Consider the following 16,425-nt stretch of genomic DNA (forward strand, 5'->3'; position numbering starts at 1 on the left):
CCTCTGTAGTATTGTCCTATGCCTAAATTAGGGAATAAGAATAATGGTACAGGGTTAATAACATTGAGTTTTAGCAAAACACAAATTTGATCAAGCCAGAAATGCACAAAGTGTGTCATGCTAGTGATGGTGAAGTATCAACTAGCTTGCGTATTGGCAGCGTGCAGTAAACACAACGCACCAACCATATGTGCTCGAAAGGTGCTCTACGTTAAAAACAATTTTATAAAAACATCGGAGTAAGAAAGAATACAGCAGCAGTCTAATAAGAAACTCAATAAACTTTTATCTTGGTGCACATCTATTGTTACAAGTGCTCACTCGATATTGAACGTGACATAGCAAGCACACATCTGTCTCACCTCAGGGTTAAGAATTATATACTACATGAGTGTTAGGCGGTTTGTGATCATCAGGGGAGAACCTTCAGGTGTGGCTGCGGGAGGAAGAGGCCATGTATTTTAGTCAAAGGAAGGCAAGGAGCAGGTGAATCACAGCCCACTAGTATTGTAGCGCCGAGCATGTATTTTAGTAAAAGGAAGGCAAGGAGCAGGTGAATCACAGCCCACTCGTATTATAGCGCCGAGATCGGTAAATGCATAACAGGAGTAACGGTGGACTCCCCCGATATGCGACCAAAGATCGCCTTACCTCAAGCTTCCCGTGTTCCAGCAGTACGACCTACCCATCGGCGCCGAGCTCGGATAGATAATGGAGCTCGGCGGCGGGCGCCATATCTAGTTGTGGGCGCCCTTGGATACGGCATCTGTCCCCGCCCCTACGTGAAGATCAGGTGGTACGTCAGGATATGACGGCCGCCATCTTAGAATGGATAGAGTCAGGTTAACGTGCAACAACATAGACTATCCACGGCTTCGGATGAGCCGGGTGGGTGCAAACGATTTAATCTGGAGGGTTGGATGGGTGTTCCAGCAAATCAAGGATTTAGGTTAAATGACGTATTATATGCATTGTGTGCATGGAAACCAGGTCGGGACTAATCCAAGTAAGCCACCTCACATAGTGGCGGCCATTGCAGAGTGGAGTATTGGGTCTGAACTATACCCAGCGAGAGTGTAATTGCAGTGTAAAAAATGTGATCAAGCGGCACTGGGACATTTTGAACACAGGCAACCTTAGCCTCGCAACCCCAAGGTTTGCGTTCAAAAGATCTCAGAATCTAAAAGACATCTTGATAAGCACGAGACCTAAAGTACCTAAGAAGAGGGTCCAACAGACTTTGTGGAACTTACCTCCAGTCAAAGGTCACTATCCTTGTGGTTCCTGTGGAGTGTGCGCCTACACAGCTATACACAAGACAATCCAACTAAGTGATACCTTTAATTGGGAGATCAGGGGACACACTAACTGCAATACCTCCCACTGTATCTACATGCTAATATGCCCGTGTGGACTACAATACATTGGGATGACGACTCGTCCAATCAAAACCCCCATTATAGAACACCGCAGCAATTTTCGCTGCAAGAAGACACACACCAAAATGTGTAAACACTTTGTGGAGGCCAACCACACTGCAGACTCACTCAAATGGCTAGTGTTAGAATCCAGCCCCAATTGTCCTAAACAAGCTTTGTTCCGGAAAGAACAAAGGTGGGTTCACCGATTAACTACTGACAGTAGAGGTCTCAACGAGGATATCCCCTGGCACTCTCTCTAATACAACTTGTCGCCACATTTGTAATCTCTACACCATATACTGGCACGTAACACATGGAATGGCAATTCACACTACCTGTGTGTTACTATTCCCGATATGCCCCCCTTATAATGCTGCATTACAGTACATAATGGACCCAAGGTGATGCCACTTCACGCTCACAGCCGCTGTCCTGACATTTCCACCTGCGACTAATATTGGATTTTACAATACACGGCGGACCACACATTTTTATGCGGGGATGTTTACACTGCAATTACACTCTCGCCCGCCCGCCGCCGAGCTCCATTATCTATCCGAGCTCGGCGGCGATGGGTAGGTCGTACTGCTGGAACACGGGAAGCTTGAGGTAAGGCGATCTTTGGTCGCATATCGGGGGAGTCCACCGTTACTCCTGTTATGCATTTACCGATCTCGGCGCTATAATACGAGTGGGCTGTGATTCACCTGCTCCTTGCCTTCCTTTTACTAAAATACATGCTCGGCGCTACAATACTAGTGGGCTGTGATTCACCTGCTCCTTGCCTTCCTTTGACTAAAATACATGGCCTCTTCCTCCCGCAGCCACACCTGAAGGTTCTCCCCTGATGTTCACAAACCGCCTAACACTCATGTAGTATATAATTCTTAACCCTGAGGTGAGACAGATGTGTGCTTGCTATGTCACGTTCAATATCGAGTGAGCACTTGTAACAATAGATGTGCACCAAGATAAAAGTTTATTGAGTTTCTTATTAGACTGCTGCTGTATTCTTTCTTACTCCAATGTTTTTATAAAATTGTTTTTAACGTAGAGCACCTTTCGAGCACATATGGTTGGTGCGTTGTGTTTACTGCAGGCTGACAATAAGCAAGCTAGTTGATACTTCACCATCACTAGCATGACACACTTTGTGCATTTCTGGCTTGATCAAATTTGTGTTTTGGCTAAAACTCAATGTTATTAACCCTGTACCATTATTCTTATTCCCTAATTTAGGCATAGGACAATACTACAGAGGTAACCAAGACACATAATGCTTGTATTTTCGCACATGACACTAGCATGCTGTTGAATGACTGCAATTTTTACAATCTCCACACCTGATAGGTCCTGATGAATTGCGGGGAATTTCCTGATGCGAGAAACATGTTGACCAATCTCTTTTCCAATCTCATCTAGGGCCACTGTACTTAACTTGGTGACACCCAGTGAGTTGGATTCACGTTTTTAACCGTAGCGCGAGACCCCCAGAATAAAGGAGTGTGTTTGGTACTCCCTACTACATTTTAATCACTCTCTAGGCTATCTGCTCTATTTCCCACATACCCGCACTTCACCATAAGGCAGTTGGATTCAAAAGATCTCCGCTAAAGAGCCCCTCTTTGAGGTGAGCCCGTCGGGGATTGCACCCCCTCCCCGACGAGGAGCAACGCCTGTGATGAAGCATGACACCCATTCGGGTGTGTGAGGCAAATACATCCAACAAAATGGATGCCCAAGGGTGTCATATTTACACCCCCGGTCACGCCAAATACACATAATTTCTTCACTCAGGAACGGTTCAGCAACCCTTTTTGTTCCCAGGTACTTGCTGTGGGCACTAGCTGATACTGGACCTTCCACTTTGCTAAGTGGTAAAGAGTGCCCCGTTGATCGATTGATCACCCTCCCCTCCTTTGAAAACTACCAAAATATTAAGAGTGCCACCAGTGTTATTGTTAATATGAAAGTGGATGCCAGCTGAAACCTAAAGCGGGGCACCGGGGAGCGGGACGACGATGATGAGCAGTCAGCAGAGAGTTGAAAAGCAGGTACTGTTGCAGGAAAGCATGTTGTGTGTGCAATAGGAGAAAATCATTTAAGAAAATAGAGCTCACAGACTGTAAATAAAACATACTAAGTAACAACACACGTAATATAGCCAGTCGTCATGGTACAGTAGAAAAGGAGAAAAGGAGGTACTAAGGAGGACTACTACGGCTATTCACGAATCTAAAGCAGCCATTTAGAATGGACAGTAACAGGAGATAATTGAAAAGATGGGTGGAAAATAAGCAGAGCTTCAAGTCCATCCCTGAATACAGCATGTCTCGAAGAGTCAGCCCAAGCGCTGCCTTCGCAAGACCTAAAAACTGCTCTCCAGCACCAGAACAGCCAGGGGTCTGCCTTCTCGCCCTGTTTGAGCATTCGCTGTCCAAAAAGGGAAAAATCACATTAACTTTGTGCATCCTAAAATCATTCTTTTTTTCCTATTAGTGTAGATTGCTTCCCGTTATACGGTAGCGAGGCAATGCGGGGAAGAGATGCAAAAGAATTGGAAAGCACACAGGTCAAGGCCTACATAATCTTGTTCAGCCCTCCATCCTACACATCACCTGCTCAAATAAGGCTGGAGTTTCGGTCTCTTACGGCAAGATCTATCTAGGCGTGGTGCATACATTATCTGCATGCACAGGATTAGAAGTGCCACTACAAATATGTTAAATTATTTGCTGTGGAAGGACATACAACACAGAGAGCTTTCCCAAGCCAGAAGCTACTTACAACTAGCCCTAGAATCCACCCAACTCACAGAACTTTGGAATGCACAAATCGGCTATTCCAATTTCAAGAACCTGGTCTGGAAATCCCTAAAACAAATCTCATTGGTGGAAGACAAAGCAACCTTTTCAAACGGATCGCACGCCTAGATGACCCTTAACTCCTATAAAACTCATGCTCGACAATTGTATTTCAACCAGGGTTACTAGAAGTCTATAACAAGCATTGGAAATGCAATCGGGCTCAGATTAATTTGAGTTTGAGCTAATGGCATTGTAAATGGCAATGTCTTTTCGCCATGTGTTATGGAGTGTGTGCATGTGGTGTGTAGTGGAATTATGTGGGTTAGATTGGAATTGTAGCAATGGTGGCATGCTGTGCTTTACATGAATATGTTTAAAAGTAACGTGTATAACAATAATCTTTCTTAAAACGTTTTATCTCAATTTCAATCATTGATTTTTATTTTTCATCATCGTTGATCATCAATATAAATCCATTATTCAGGAGACTTCAGGTGTTTACATTTCACATCTACCCAATGCATTTCGGGTCTGCGATGACCCTTCTTCGGGGGTCTGTACAGAAAAAATCAAGGAAATACAATCAGCCTAATGCTCATCTCTGTGCCATATTATTTAACAACATCATACTATGTTCTGCATAATAAACGGGACTGTAGTAACAAAAGTAACCAAACTGTCTAGCAATCATGCCTATTAATACTGTCTGAGACCACCTTAAGCTAAACGGCTTCTGACTAAATGACCTATTGTTTAACCATTATTGTAGAGTCCAGGCTTAGTTGGTAACTGAAGTCAATATTAACCAAAAAAGAACTAACTAAATGTTCGGCGTTCGTTGTCAACTTACAGAAAATGTGAAGCGTCCCGTGATTGTATTTCCTTGATTATTTCTAAACAGACCCCCGATGAAGGTGGCGCAGGTGCTGTGGTACCAGTTTAGTGCAGCAGGTGCAGTGGTACCAGTGTGAACACCTGGCCTCCAAGCAAGCCTGCCGGAAACTAGAGAAGAAATGGCATAGTTAACAAACTCTGGACAGCCCCGCAGCACACAAGGACGCCATCCACAACCACCATCGCCTTATCAGGGCGGCCAAGAGGACCTCCTTCAAAGACCGCCTCGACAACAACGCACACAATAGCAAGGAGCTCTTCAACATCTTGAAGGAACTCTCCAACACCAGCTCCAACACCAACGGCATCCTGCAGTCGAAAGCCCTGTGCGACTCCCTCGCCACCTTCTTCCACCGCAAGATAGCAGATATCCCCGACAGCTTCAACAATCAGACAGCCCCAACAGACAGCAACACAACAGACCCTCCGTACACCATCGACCACGACCCCCTGCTATCCTGGGCAAGCGTGAGCATCGATGACACCATCAAGACCATGCGCACAATCCACACCGGCTCTCCGTCAGACCCATTCCTGCACCACGTCTTCAACAGAGCAAGCAGCTCCATCACACCCCACCTACGCAACGTCAACAATCTCTCCCTCGAGACCGCCACCTTCCATGAGATCTGGAAACATGCCGAGATCAACGCCCCACTCAAAAAACCTAAGGCAGACACAAGAGACCTCAAGAACTTCCGGCCCATCTCTCTGCTCCCCTTCCCGGCCAAGGTCATTGAGAAAACCGACAACAGACAGCTAACCCGATACCTCGAAGAAAACAGAATCCTGGACCCTTCCCAGTCAGGGTTCCGCAGCAACTACAGCACCGAGACTGCCCTCATCGCCGCCACCTACGACTTCAGGACATTGCTGGACAAAGGCGAGACTGTAGCACTCATCCTCCTAGACCTCTCTCCCACCTTCGACACCGTCTGCCACTGCACACTACGCGCATGCCTCCACGCTGGAGGGATCCTAGACAAGGATCTGGATTGGACCACCTCCTTCCTCTCCGGCAGAACCCAGAGCGTCCGCCTCCTCCATTCCGTTCCAAAGCCTCTGAGATCATCGGCGGCGCCCCCCAGGGATCCTCCCTCAGCCCGACGCTGTTCAACATTTACATGGCCCCGCTCGCACTCGTAGCCCGACACATCGACCTCAACATAATCTCCTACGCCGACGACACTCAGATGAGCCTCTCCCTCACCAAGGACCCCATCACTGACAAAGCCAACCTCCACGAAGGAATGAAGACCGTCGCCGACTGGATGAAGACCAGCTGTCTGAAGCTGAACTCGGAAAAGACGGAGGTCCTCATCCTTAGCTCCAACCCTTCAGCCTGGGATGACTCCTGGTGGCCGACGGCACTGGGGGCAGCCCCAACACCCACCGACCATGCACGCAACCTGGGAATCATCCTCGACTCAATGACCAAGCAAGTCAACGTCGTCTCCTCCTCCTGCTTCAACACCCTCTGCATGCTCCGCAAGATCTACCGATGGATCATGACAGATACAAGAAAGACAGTCACCAAGGCCCTCGTCAGCAGCTGACTTAACAACGGAAACGCCCTCTACGCGGGAGCCCCCACCAAGCTCATCAAACAACTACAACGGATCCAAAATGCCTCGGCACAACTGATCCTCGATGTACCATGCCACGGCCACATCACCCCCCACCTGACAACCTGCACTGGCTCTCCGTCAACAAGAGGATGTCCTTCAAGCTCCTCACCCACGCACACTAGGCACTCTACAAGACCGGCCTAGCCTACCTAGCCTACCTCAACAGATAGCTCTTCTTCTACATTCCCAACCGCCAGCTACGCTCCGCCGACCTCTCACTCGCCACCGTCCCGCGCATCCGAAGAACAACCACCGATGGGAGATCCTTCTCACACCTCGCCGCCAAGACATGGAACACCCTCCCACTGAGCCTACGACAGACCCAAGACCCAAGACCTGCTGACCTTCAGGAGGATACTCAAGACCTGGCTGTTCGATCAGTAGTGGCCCACCCCCCCCCCAGCGCCTTGAGACCATTGTGGGTATGTAGTGCGCTTTACAAATGATTGATTGATTGATTGAGTGGCAGCAGTAGGATCTGCAAGTTCCATCTGTCTTAAGCAGAACAATAAGTTTAACTTAAGCACAAAGCTCCATCCTCGAAATTCACTGGCAGAGAATGGAGAACCGCATTAAATTCAAGGCCCTGTGTTATATGCATAAAATTAAATGGGCACACCACAGTACCTGAATGACCTAGTCCATCCCTACCTTCCAACACGTCATTTTCGATCCTCGCCTCAGGCCAAATTTTCAGTCCCTAGGATCCAACGGTCCCGTTTCGGATTCACTACGGAGACAGGACATCTTCCCCCGGGATTAACGCACGGCTGTCACATCACTAAGTTTTGACCTTGATGGAAACAATGCGACTTGATTAATACCTTGTACGCTTTCTAATGAGAGGAACCTACGGGCCCAACTTTGTGTCTAAATCAACACCATGCGTGTGGCGCTTTTGGTGCCCCCCCTCACCCCCACCACACAACCTTGTCCTGATGAAGACCCCACAGTAAGGTGGAACTCAACCTACGTGCGTCAGAGGTCGAAACGTCAACTTTTTTCACCAATTCCTATCCATGAACAACAGAATCAATGTTACTGTGTTCCGCCGTATGGACTCGGATTGCGATTGTTATTCTATGTGGTTAGTTAATATGCCTGTGTGATGTCAACTATGAATACTGTGACCACACTGAATCTCTTAAACTTTTCACTTATCCCTCACCACAAAACCATTTACCTACCCTACCCCTTTCCCTTTCTTCAGGCACATTGTATTTTCAAAATGATGTGTTTTTGTCACATTGATACTTCAATGAGGATGTGATTAAATAACATCTCTCATTCACCTTCAGAAGTTTTTCTTGTTTGTTTTTTATTCTTGATTCATTATTCAGAATTATTTGTTTTCTCTAAATGTATGTATTGGGACCATTCTCCCTGTAACATTGATTAACCAGGTCCCAGTACTTTTGGGTTTACCCTTCTATGTAACGGTCCTGTATGTGTCGCTGGTCTTTTTCCTATCTGGCCCCATTACTATAGAACTCACTACCCACTCCACTTCGGCATGAAACCAAACATAAGAACTTTCGAAAAAGTCTCAAAACATGGTTATTTAACCAATAATGTTTTCCTCTCTCTGCTTGTTTAGGTCCGATGGCACCGGGAAACCTCCGGGTAGCTGTGCGCCTTATCAAATTAAATTAATAATAATAAAAATAGGGGAGGAGCTTCGAGGGCAAGCAAGATGGCCGCGTAAGCTCGGAGCTCCGGAGACCCTCCGACCCTCCACATAAATCCTGATGAGAATCCTGATCCACGACAGTGGAATGTTGTGGGTGAACGGTTGCTGAGGCAGGACTCATTGTCTGATTTAAAATCCGACACTCCTAGGTGGAGTTACACCGTGTAGAAGATTCGCGCCAGGGACGTGCTGCTGCCCGTGCTGTGGGTGACGACTGCGACATTGCCGCACGGAAACGGTGTGGTGTGAGAGTGTCTACTCCGCTGGCCCAACGAAGCACGCGGAGTTGCGGAGTGTGACGGTGCTGATCAACAATTGGTGTTCACGGCGCCCGATAGTCGCATCGAAGAGCCGGAGCGACCCCGGTGTGTGATCCATTGTGCTGTCCCCAAAACCATCATGGCGGCCAGAGGCGAGCCGGACAAGACGAGGGTCAGTGGGAGTAGGAAAACTACGTATTCCCAATCGAACAATATGGATCGCTATGCCCAGCAGAAGAGCTCGCCAGGTTCGGCCACCCGGCCTAAAGACTCAAATCGGGACGGGTCGCCAGACACTTCGGACCCGACACTCCCGGACGTCATGGGCGCCATTGCGGGCATCAAAACGGAGATGCATAAACAACATGAGGTCCTGACGCATAAAGTCGACACCCTGGCGATTGAGGTCAACTTTATTAGAGCCGATCTGGGCAAGACCAACGATAGGGTCAAATCGTTGGACATTAAAACCGCGAGCCTCACAACCGATGTATCAGACCTACAAACAGAGGTCCGAGACTTGAGATCGGCCAATGATCTTTTAGCGAGACAGCTGGATGATTTTGAAGGACGTGCCAGGCGACAGAACGTCCGAATCATCGGCGTGCCAGAAGGGGCAGAGGATTTAGCCACCGATCTTTTCGTGGAAGACCTGATACAAACTCATCTGGCCCCTGTGGGCCTCAGCCGTTTCTTCTCAGTGGAACGAGCTCATAGACTGCCGGGGGGACGCCCGAAACTGGGTGCCCCGCCGAGGCCCATTATAGCACGGCTGTTTAACTTCAGAGATCGGGATGCTATCCTACAGGCTTCAAGAAGAGGCGGGCCGCTCAAGTTCCAAAACGCAGACATAAACCTCTATCCGGACTTTACTCGGTCGGTACAGCGACGGCGGCAAAACTTCACGGGGGTGAAGAGGCGACTCAGAGAACTGGGGATGAAATACTCAATGATGTTCCCCGCGAAACTGCGAATTGAACATGATGGCCGTGCCATATTCTTTGATTTGCCTGAAGTGGTGAGCGAGTGGTTGGACACTTTGCCACAGAGACATGAGGAACGCGAGGAACATTCGGAGGGCACCTCGGGAGGCCCTGAGCAACAGGAGTAGAATCTATCTTTGGAACATTGTCAGACAATGGGACTGCTGGTGACAACCGGTATCACGTTCTTGCACTTTATAATGGATATCCTTTACTTGGTTATGGAGGGTGCCGGGCGGGCCTGCGTGATTTCCACTCTCCTCTAGGGTCTTTCTGTAGCGTAGTTTTCTGGGGCGACGGGCACACTGCTAGTTGGGGGGGATACTTAGTCTGATGCAGGGGTGCAGGGTGGGGGGTGGTTTGGTTGTTGGTTGTATGTTTTTCTCTTTTTCCCTTTTTCTTCTCCAAGGCAATGTAAAAACTGTAATTCTTCTGGTTCTGTAACTATGATGCCGGCTGGGACTGGCGAAGGCCCACAATTCGACGATGGGGGGTAGGAACCTAAAAGTATTGTGTTGGAATGTCAATGGGCTGGGGGATCGCATAAAGAGAGGGGTGGTTTTGCAACTGTTTAAAAGATGTACGCCCGACGTTATTTTGCTACAAGAGACACACTTGGTGGGGAACACGTGCCATGCGCTTAACAGAAAAGGTTTTAAGATGGTGGCACACTCGGGGTTCTCTTCTGGATCCCGGGGGGCGGGGATCATGGTGCGCGCATCTCTCCCATTTGAGATTGACTCCAGTGTTGCCGATGAGAGGGGGCGGTACGTCGCCGTCTCGGGGAGATGGGAGGGACGGTCCCTGGTTCTGGTTTCGGTTTATGTTCCCCCTGGGTTGCAAAACAACACGTTTCAGGACATTGGGGGCGCCATTTTGGTCTCCCTGAGGGTCTGCTTATTATAGGTGGGGATTTCAACGCAGTTTGTTCGGGGACCCTAGACAGACATCCTTCCAGAGATCTCCGAGGTTCGCAATCCTGGCTTCCCGACTTCCTGGATACCATGGGACTTATTGACTGCTGGCGGCTCATGCACCCTACCCAGCGTCAATACTCATTCCACTCAGGGGCACACGGAAGCCTCTCCAGAATTGATTATGTTCTGGCTCTAGCGGCCCACGCGTCAGCAGTCTCTGAGGCCAGATTACTGGCGAGGGGCATCTCAGACCACTCTCAGGTCTGGGTGTCCTTTGACTTCGACATCGTGGCGACCGAGAGGGTGGTATCAGTTAATCCATGGTACTTCCGCAACCCCAAGACTCGTGGACTCATGGCTAAGGCTATTGAGCTTTACTTCTCTGAAAACTGGGGGTCAGTTACATCGGCTATCTCCCTATGGGAGGCCTTTAAGACGGTCTTGAGGGGTGAGGCGTTCTCCCTTATAGCTGAGGTTCGGAGACGCAGAGATGCGGACGTGGTGCGGATTGAATCTGAAATTGAAGATCTGGACTCCCAATTGGAAATCGACCAGACACCGGATCTACTTCATGTTCTCTCACTTAAACAGTCAGAATACCAAGCTACTGTTACCGATGCTGCCAAGGTCATGGGAAGAGAGCAACAGGGTAGGATCTATGATGTCGGGGACAAGGCGGGCAAACTCATCGCCTGGCTGGATAAGAGAGAGCGAGCCGTGTGGTCGCGGAGGTGCTTGGGGAGGATGGCGTGACAGTCACCGACCCAAGTGCCATAGTCATGGCATTTGCAGACTATTTCGAGACCGTTGACACCTCGGTCTCCGACATGTCCGAGACTGACTCTGGAGAGCTCCTGGCAGACGCGGAGCTCCCGTGCCTATCGTAAACGGAGCGGGTGGATATTGATAGGGATATTACAGCCGATGAGATTGCCCTCGCAATACGTTCCCTGCCCCAATGGAATACCAGTGGAGCTTTACAAGATTAAGCCGGATGCCATCTCCCCGCACCTACGGAACATGTTCTTGGAGGCCCGAGAGACGGGCATGCTTCCCTTGGACCAGAGACTGGCCACAATTGTGGTCATTCATAAGGAAGGGAAACCCAGAGACCTGTGTCGATCGTATCGTCCCATCTCTCTGTTGAATGCTGAACCCAAGATTTTGGCTAAATTGCTTGCCAACCGTTTGGTTGGTGCGATTAGCGACTTGGTTCACCCGGACCAGTTGGGCTTCATTCCACACCGCAACACTGCCCTTAATCTCAGGAGACTACATGGGGCCCTCGCGAGGGTTCACACGGTCAGGGAGCCTGCCGTTTTGGCGTCTTTGGATGCTACGATGGCGTTTGACTCCCTTGAGTGGAACTATCTGTGGGCAGTGTTGGCGAAGTTTGGATTTGGTCCGGAATTCATAGGGTGGGTCATTCTCCTTTACGCTAGTCCGCTTGCCAACGTAACGGTTAATGGTCGTGTATCTGCGTCCTTTGCTCGCCGCAGAGGCACTAGGCAGGGTTGCCCCCTGTCGCCCCTGTTGTTTGCATTGGCGCTTGAACCGCTGGCGGCGTGGCTGCGCCTCCACCCAGATATAAACGGAATACGCTGGTCCCCTGGATTCGAGGACCGCGTGTCGCTATATGCAGACGACATCCTGCTATATCTCACCTCTCCTTGTAAGTCACTCATCGTGGTGTGTGATGTGCTACGTCTTTTTGGTCGGCACTCTGGCCTGGTTATTAATTGGTCAAAGCCACACCTATACGTGCTGAGAGGTGGGACGCCTCGGCTTCCGAGGGAATGCAGCATACAGGTCGCGCAGCAGGGATTCAAATACTTGGGGATCTATATTTCAACGGATCCCAAGGCACGCTACACGAATAACTTGCTCCCCCCTCTCACACGTCTCCGACGTGACGTAGAGGGATGGCAAAAGCTCCCGCTTTCCCTGCTGGGCGTGCGGCGCTGTTTAAAATGATGTCTCTGCCCAGATTCCTGTATGCTCTGCAAAATACCCAGGATCCGGTCCCATCCAGTTACTTTAGGGAGGTCGAGGGGCTACAGCGGGCCCTTCTCTGGGATGGCAGGCCACGCATCGCTATTATGAAGCTTACGCTCCCATGGTATGACGGATGCATAGCGTTGCCTGACATCCGGAGATATTACTGGGCTTCTCAGCTAGCGGCCCTTAACCACGGCCTCTACGGTCCAGCAGTAAGCCCAGGTTATGCAATGGATCGGTGGCTCCTGGACGACGGGAAGTATCATAGAGCGCTATACTCGAGATCTCTGCATGGTAGGATGTCGGGCCGACGAAGACAGCTGTACACATATGGTGGGCAATTACAAAGTCACAGGGGTGGAAGGATAGGCTCACGATGGCAACTCCTCTTTTTGAATCTGAAATACTGGGCAAATTATGGCACACGAAGGGATTCGACAGGTGGGACATGATAGGCATATCCAAGATGGAAGATATGTTTGTGAAAGGGGAGATAAAGTCCTTTACTCTTTTACAGACAGAGTTCCAGTTGGGTGATACGGAATATTTCCGGTACGCCCAATTGCGTCATGCCATTCTGGCAGTGATGACGGAGGGCGAGAAGATCCCTGAGTCCTCCCCGTTGGAGGACAGGGTGCTGGACGGCCACATGCCGGACAGTGCCATTTCCTTAATATACAAAAAACTCATCAATCTCCGTACTGACCTCCTCCTTGGGGTGAGAGACCAGTGGGTGGGGGATGGGATTGAGCTGGACGATGAAGACTGGCAATATGCAGTGTTCTCCCCCAAGGAGGTGGCGATCCCTGCCAGGTTGCGGCTGGTTCAGTTAAAAATTCTCCATAGAGTGTACGTGACGGGTCCCAGGCTGATACACATGGGTCATTCAGTGGACGGCCTCTGCAGGCGGGGATGTGGTGCATTGGCGTCCCTTCATGCATATTATCTGGGAGTGCCAGTTGGTTGCCACCTACTAGAGGCGAGTACATATGATCATGAGCGAGGTGACTGGGGTAGACGTGATGGAAGAGGCCCGGCGCTGCCTCCTGAATGTGTGGGGTCCTACTGATTATAATAGTGCACAGACACAATGGGTCACCTTGGGGAACATGGTCGCGAAACGAGATATTGCTCAGATGTGGGGTGCAGCTACCTCCCCAAAGGTGGTACAGTGGAAGGCCAACATGGATTGGTGCATGTTCCGAGAAAAGACGGTGTACATGGCCAGGGGTAAACGCAAAAAGTGGCAAAAGATATGGGGGCCTGGAACGAGTATAGGGGCGATATTTGCCTGCCGCCTGACACCGCCCCCATGGAAGAACGAATGTCCCCATAGCCTATGGCTCCAACATACGTCCTATTTGCTGATGTCTCCTGTTTCCTCCCCCCCTCCATGGTCTTGCAATTGGTGCTGATCACTTTGTTTTTATGCTATTGGGCCTAGCCTTTTCTATGATCGGGCTCAGTTACACAAATAATTGCCTTGTTTCTTAGCACTAGTTTGGTGCTTTCCCTTTTTTCATCTTAGTTATTTTTCAAAAAGTTAAAAAAAACCTCTGTACGATTTGGTTGTACACCAGCCGATTGACTGATAATATGCTGCCTAGCCTCCGGGATGTAAGGCTAAATAGCTGTGTGCATTGATTTGAAAATAAAGGTTTTCCAAAAAAAAAAATAATAATAATAATAATAAAAATAAAAGAGAAATACCTGCACAGTAACATGGCAGATAACAACGTTGGTGGGAATAGACCTTCAGTTGTTTAGAGAGGTGGAAGGCTCCCAGAAAAAAATTATAAGGATAATAATAAGGAGATCCATGTAGGTTGTGTACAGGACCATTTACAGAAACTGGGCAGCAGAGAAGAAACAATGATTTATTTTAGGCACCGTACCATGATAGGAAGCCATGGAAGGAGTGCGATAGTGCCAGACTGTCTTGGCAACTTAACACAAGTCTTCCCCTGAAAAACCCCTATTGTGTCTCCAATTTGTTTTGCATGGTTGTACTGAGACATCCCACTTTCTGATGTCAAGGACACCATTGTCATCAACTACAGGAGATATTCCCTTAGGTGGTTTAGGTCTTACTGATACCCCGAACTTGCAGCTAGTTCGCCAGAAAGCTAAAGCTAAAGAGAAGAAGCCTAGTGAGTTCAAGGGAAAGAAGTTGAGAATAGATCACAAGAAACAAGAGCAAAGGAGGTGGAGAGACAGCAGGAACGGGCATTAGAAGAAAGGAAGAATAAGAAGAGGGAAAAGTAAAGGGAAAAGAAATTCAGGAAAATGAGAGAGGAAGAATTGGGAGAGGGAAAGGACTGCTTTAGAGAAGGAACACTCAGTCGAAGTGCCTGTCGAGGTTCCAAAAGAGATGGTGCACATATATATGAAAGGTCAAGTTGTAGTGGTTTGTGAGTTCTGAGATTGCTTGGACAGCAAAGGCATTGAATTAGATTATTGGTGTAATGGATGATTCAAATGAGGATGATAGCCAGCAGCGGTTTGATCATAGGGGTGCAGGGGCGTTGACCCTCAACTGCTGCAAGCCACTATGTCCCAGGCTCCTTGTGATAAATGAAATTAGCCTCCTACGCCATACCTCCATTCAATTGTATTTCGTAATGGGGCCGAGGTTTGGAGCTCTCGGTGGTTGGGAAGAGCAGCTGAGACTGAAACTGAGCAGCGCATGTTAGATTAACCGGTATTTTTACTGTGGCTAACCTGACTTGCACACTTCAGGCTTCCACATTGAAGGCTATCATGGAGCTGTGTCAGCAAAGACACAGCCCCATCAGTTATCAATAGAGCATTGTGCTTGCAATGCCCTAGCCAATCCTAGCCCTGCTCTTATGCCGCTTAGTATTATATGCAGCATAAGAGCAGTGCTCGGATTGAATGGGTAGCTGAAGCTTATTTTTCCCGACCAGGATTTGAAACTAATTGCGAGGAAGGAGGATAAACCTCAGTGCTCGGAATTCTTGCAGTAGAAGAAGATCGTTGAGGTAAGTCTCTTTATTATATTCATCTATGTATATTTCATGGTAAAGCCCCGCAATTTTTAAAGTCAGCAGCCACCACTGATGATAGGTTTGAAGACTGAAAAATTGTGGTAACAGTTGAATGGGGTTAAGAACCCACCTCAATAGTAACCATAATCCTGGTTATGGTGAGCCCTTAAAGTGATCAAACTAACCTGAGTACAATGCCCTGGTGGCTATGGTATATAGCAGACAGTCTTATCTTAGAGGCAACGTGTAAAGCATTTTTATTGTACTCAAACAAGAATAAAGTCAAAACACGACGTAGAAAAAACCTGAACGAATTTAGAAACAGAGTGCATTTTAATAAATATAATGACACCGAAATGACAAAACCCAATAAGCAAAATCGTTAAATGTAAAAATTGCACCAAAAAGTATTAAGTGCTAACCGTGGTCATATGGTTGCACGTGACCTGTAACGATGAAGCTTGTGACATATTGTTAGCTATGAGGCACAAATACCTGCTAACTCACCAAAACGAGGTTGCATTCATCACATAACATGGTTAGTAGGCAATGCCACACAAATACCTATCTTGAAATTAATGGAAAAGAAAAGGATAGGTCATTTCCCTATCCATTGTAACTCAACAACAGATATTTCACAGGTATTTTTTTCTGTCTTCGAAGTAATGCAATTATAAAGTTGTTGCTACTAATATAATTCGTAAATGATGCCATTCCACTGAGGGTAAAACAATGTGCTGCTCTCTCGAAAACTACAGTTGCATTCAAGTGTTCTTTAGTGTTTTTTCTTTCACCTATACGAACGTATCACTGGATGGA

The 16,425-nt window shown here is 48.2% G+C and overlaps 1 protein-coding gene across 1 annotated transcript in view; it reads right to left on the reverse strand.

Moving 5' to 3' along the window:
- Positions 1-16,425, reverse strand: part of LOC147702949 (uncharacterized) — a 4,293,369-nt gene that overhangs the window by 3,282,533 nt on the left and 994,411 nt on the right. The gene's annotated exons all lie outside the window — the stretch shown is intronic.

This window comes from Lissotriton vulgaris, chromosome 7 (genome assembly GCF_964263255.1).
Source record: "Lissotriton vulgaris chromosome 7, aLisVul1.2, whole genome shotgun sequence".
Taxonomy (NCBI): domain Eukaryota; kingdom Metazoa; phylum Chordata; class Amphibia; order Caudata; family Salamandridae; genus Lissotriton; species Lissotriton vulgaris.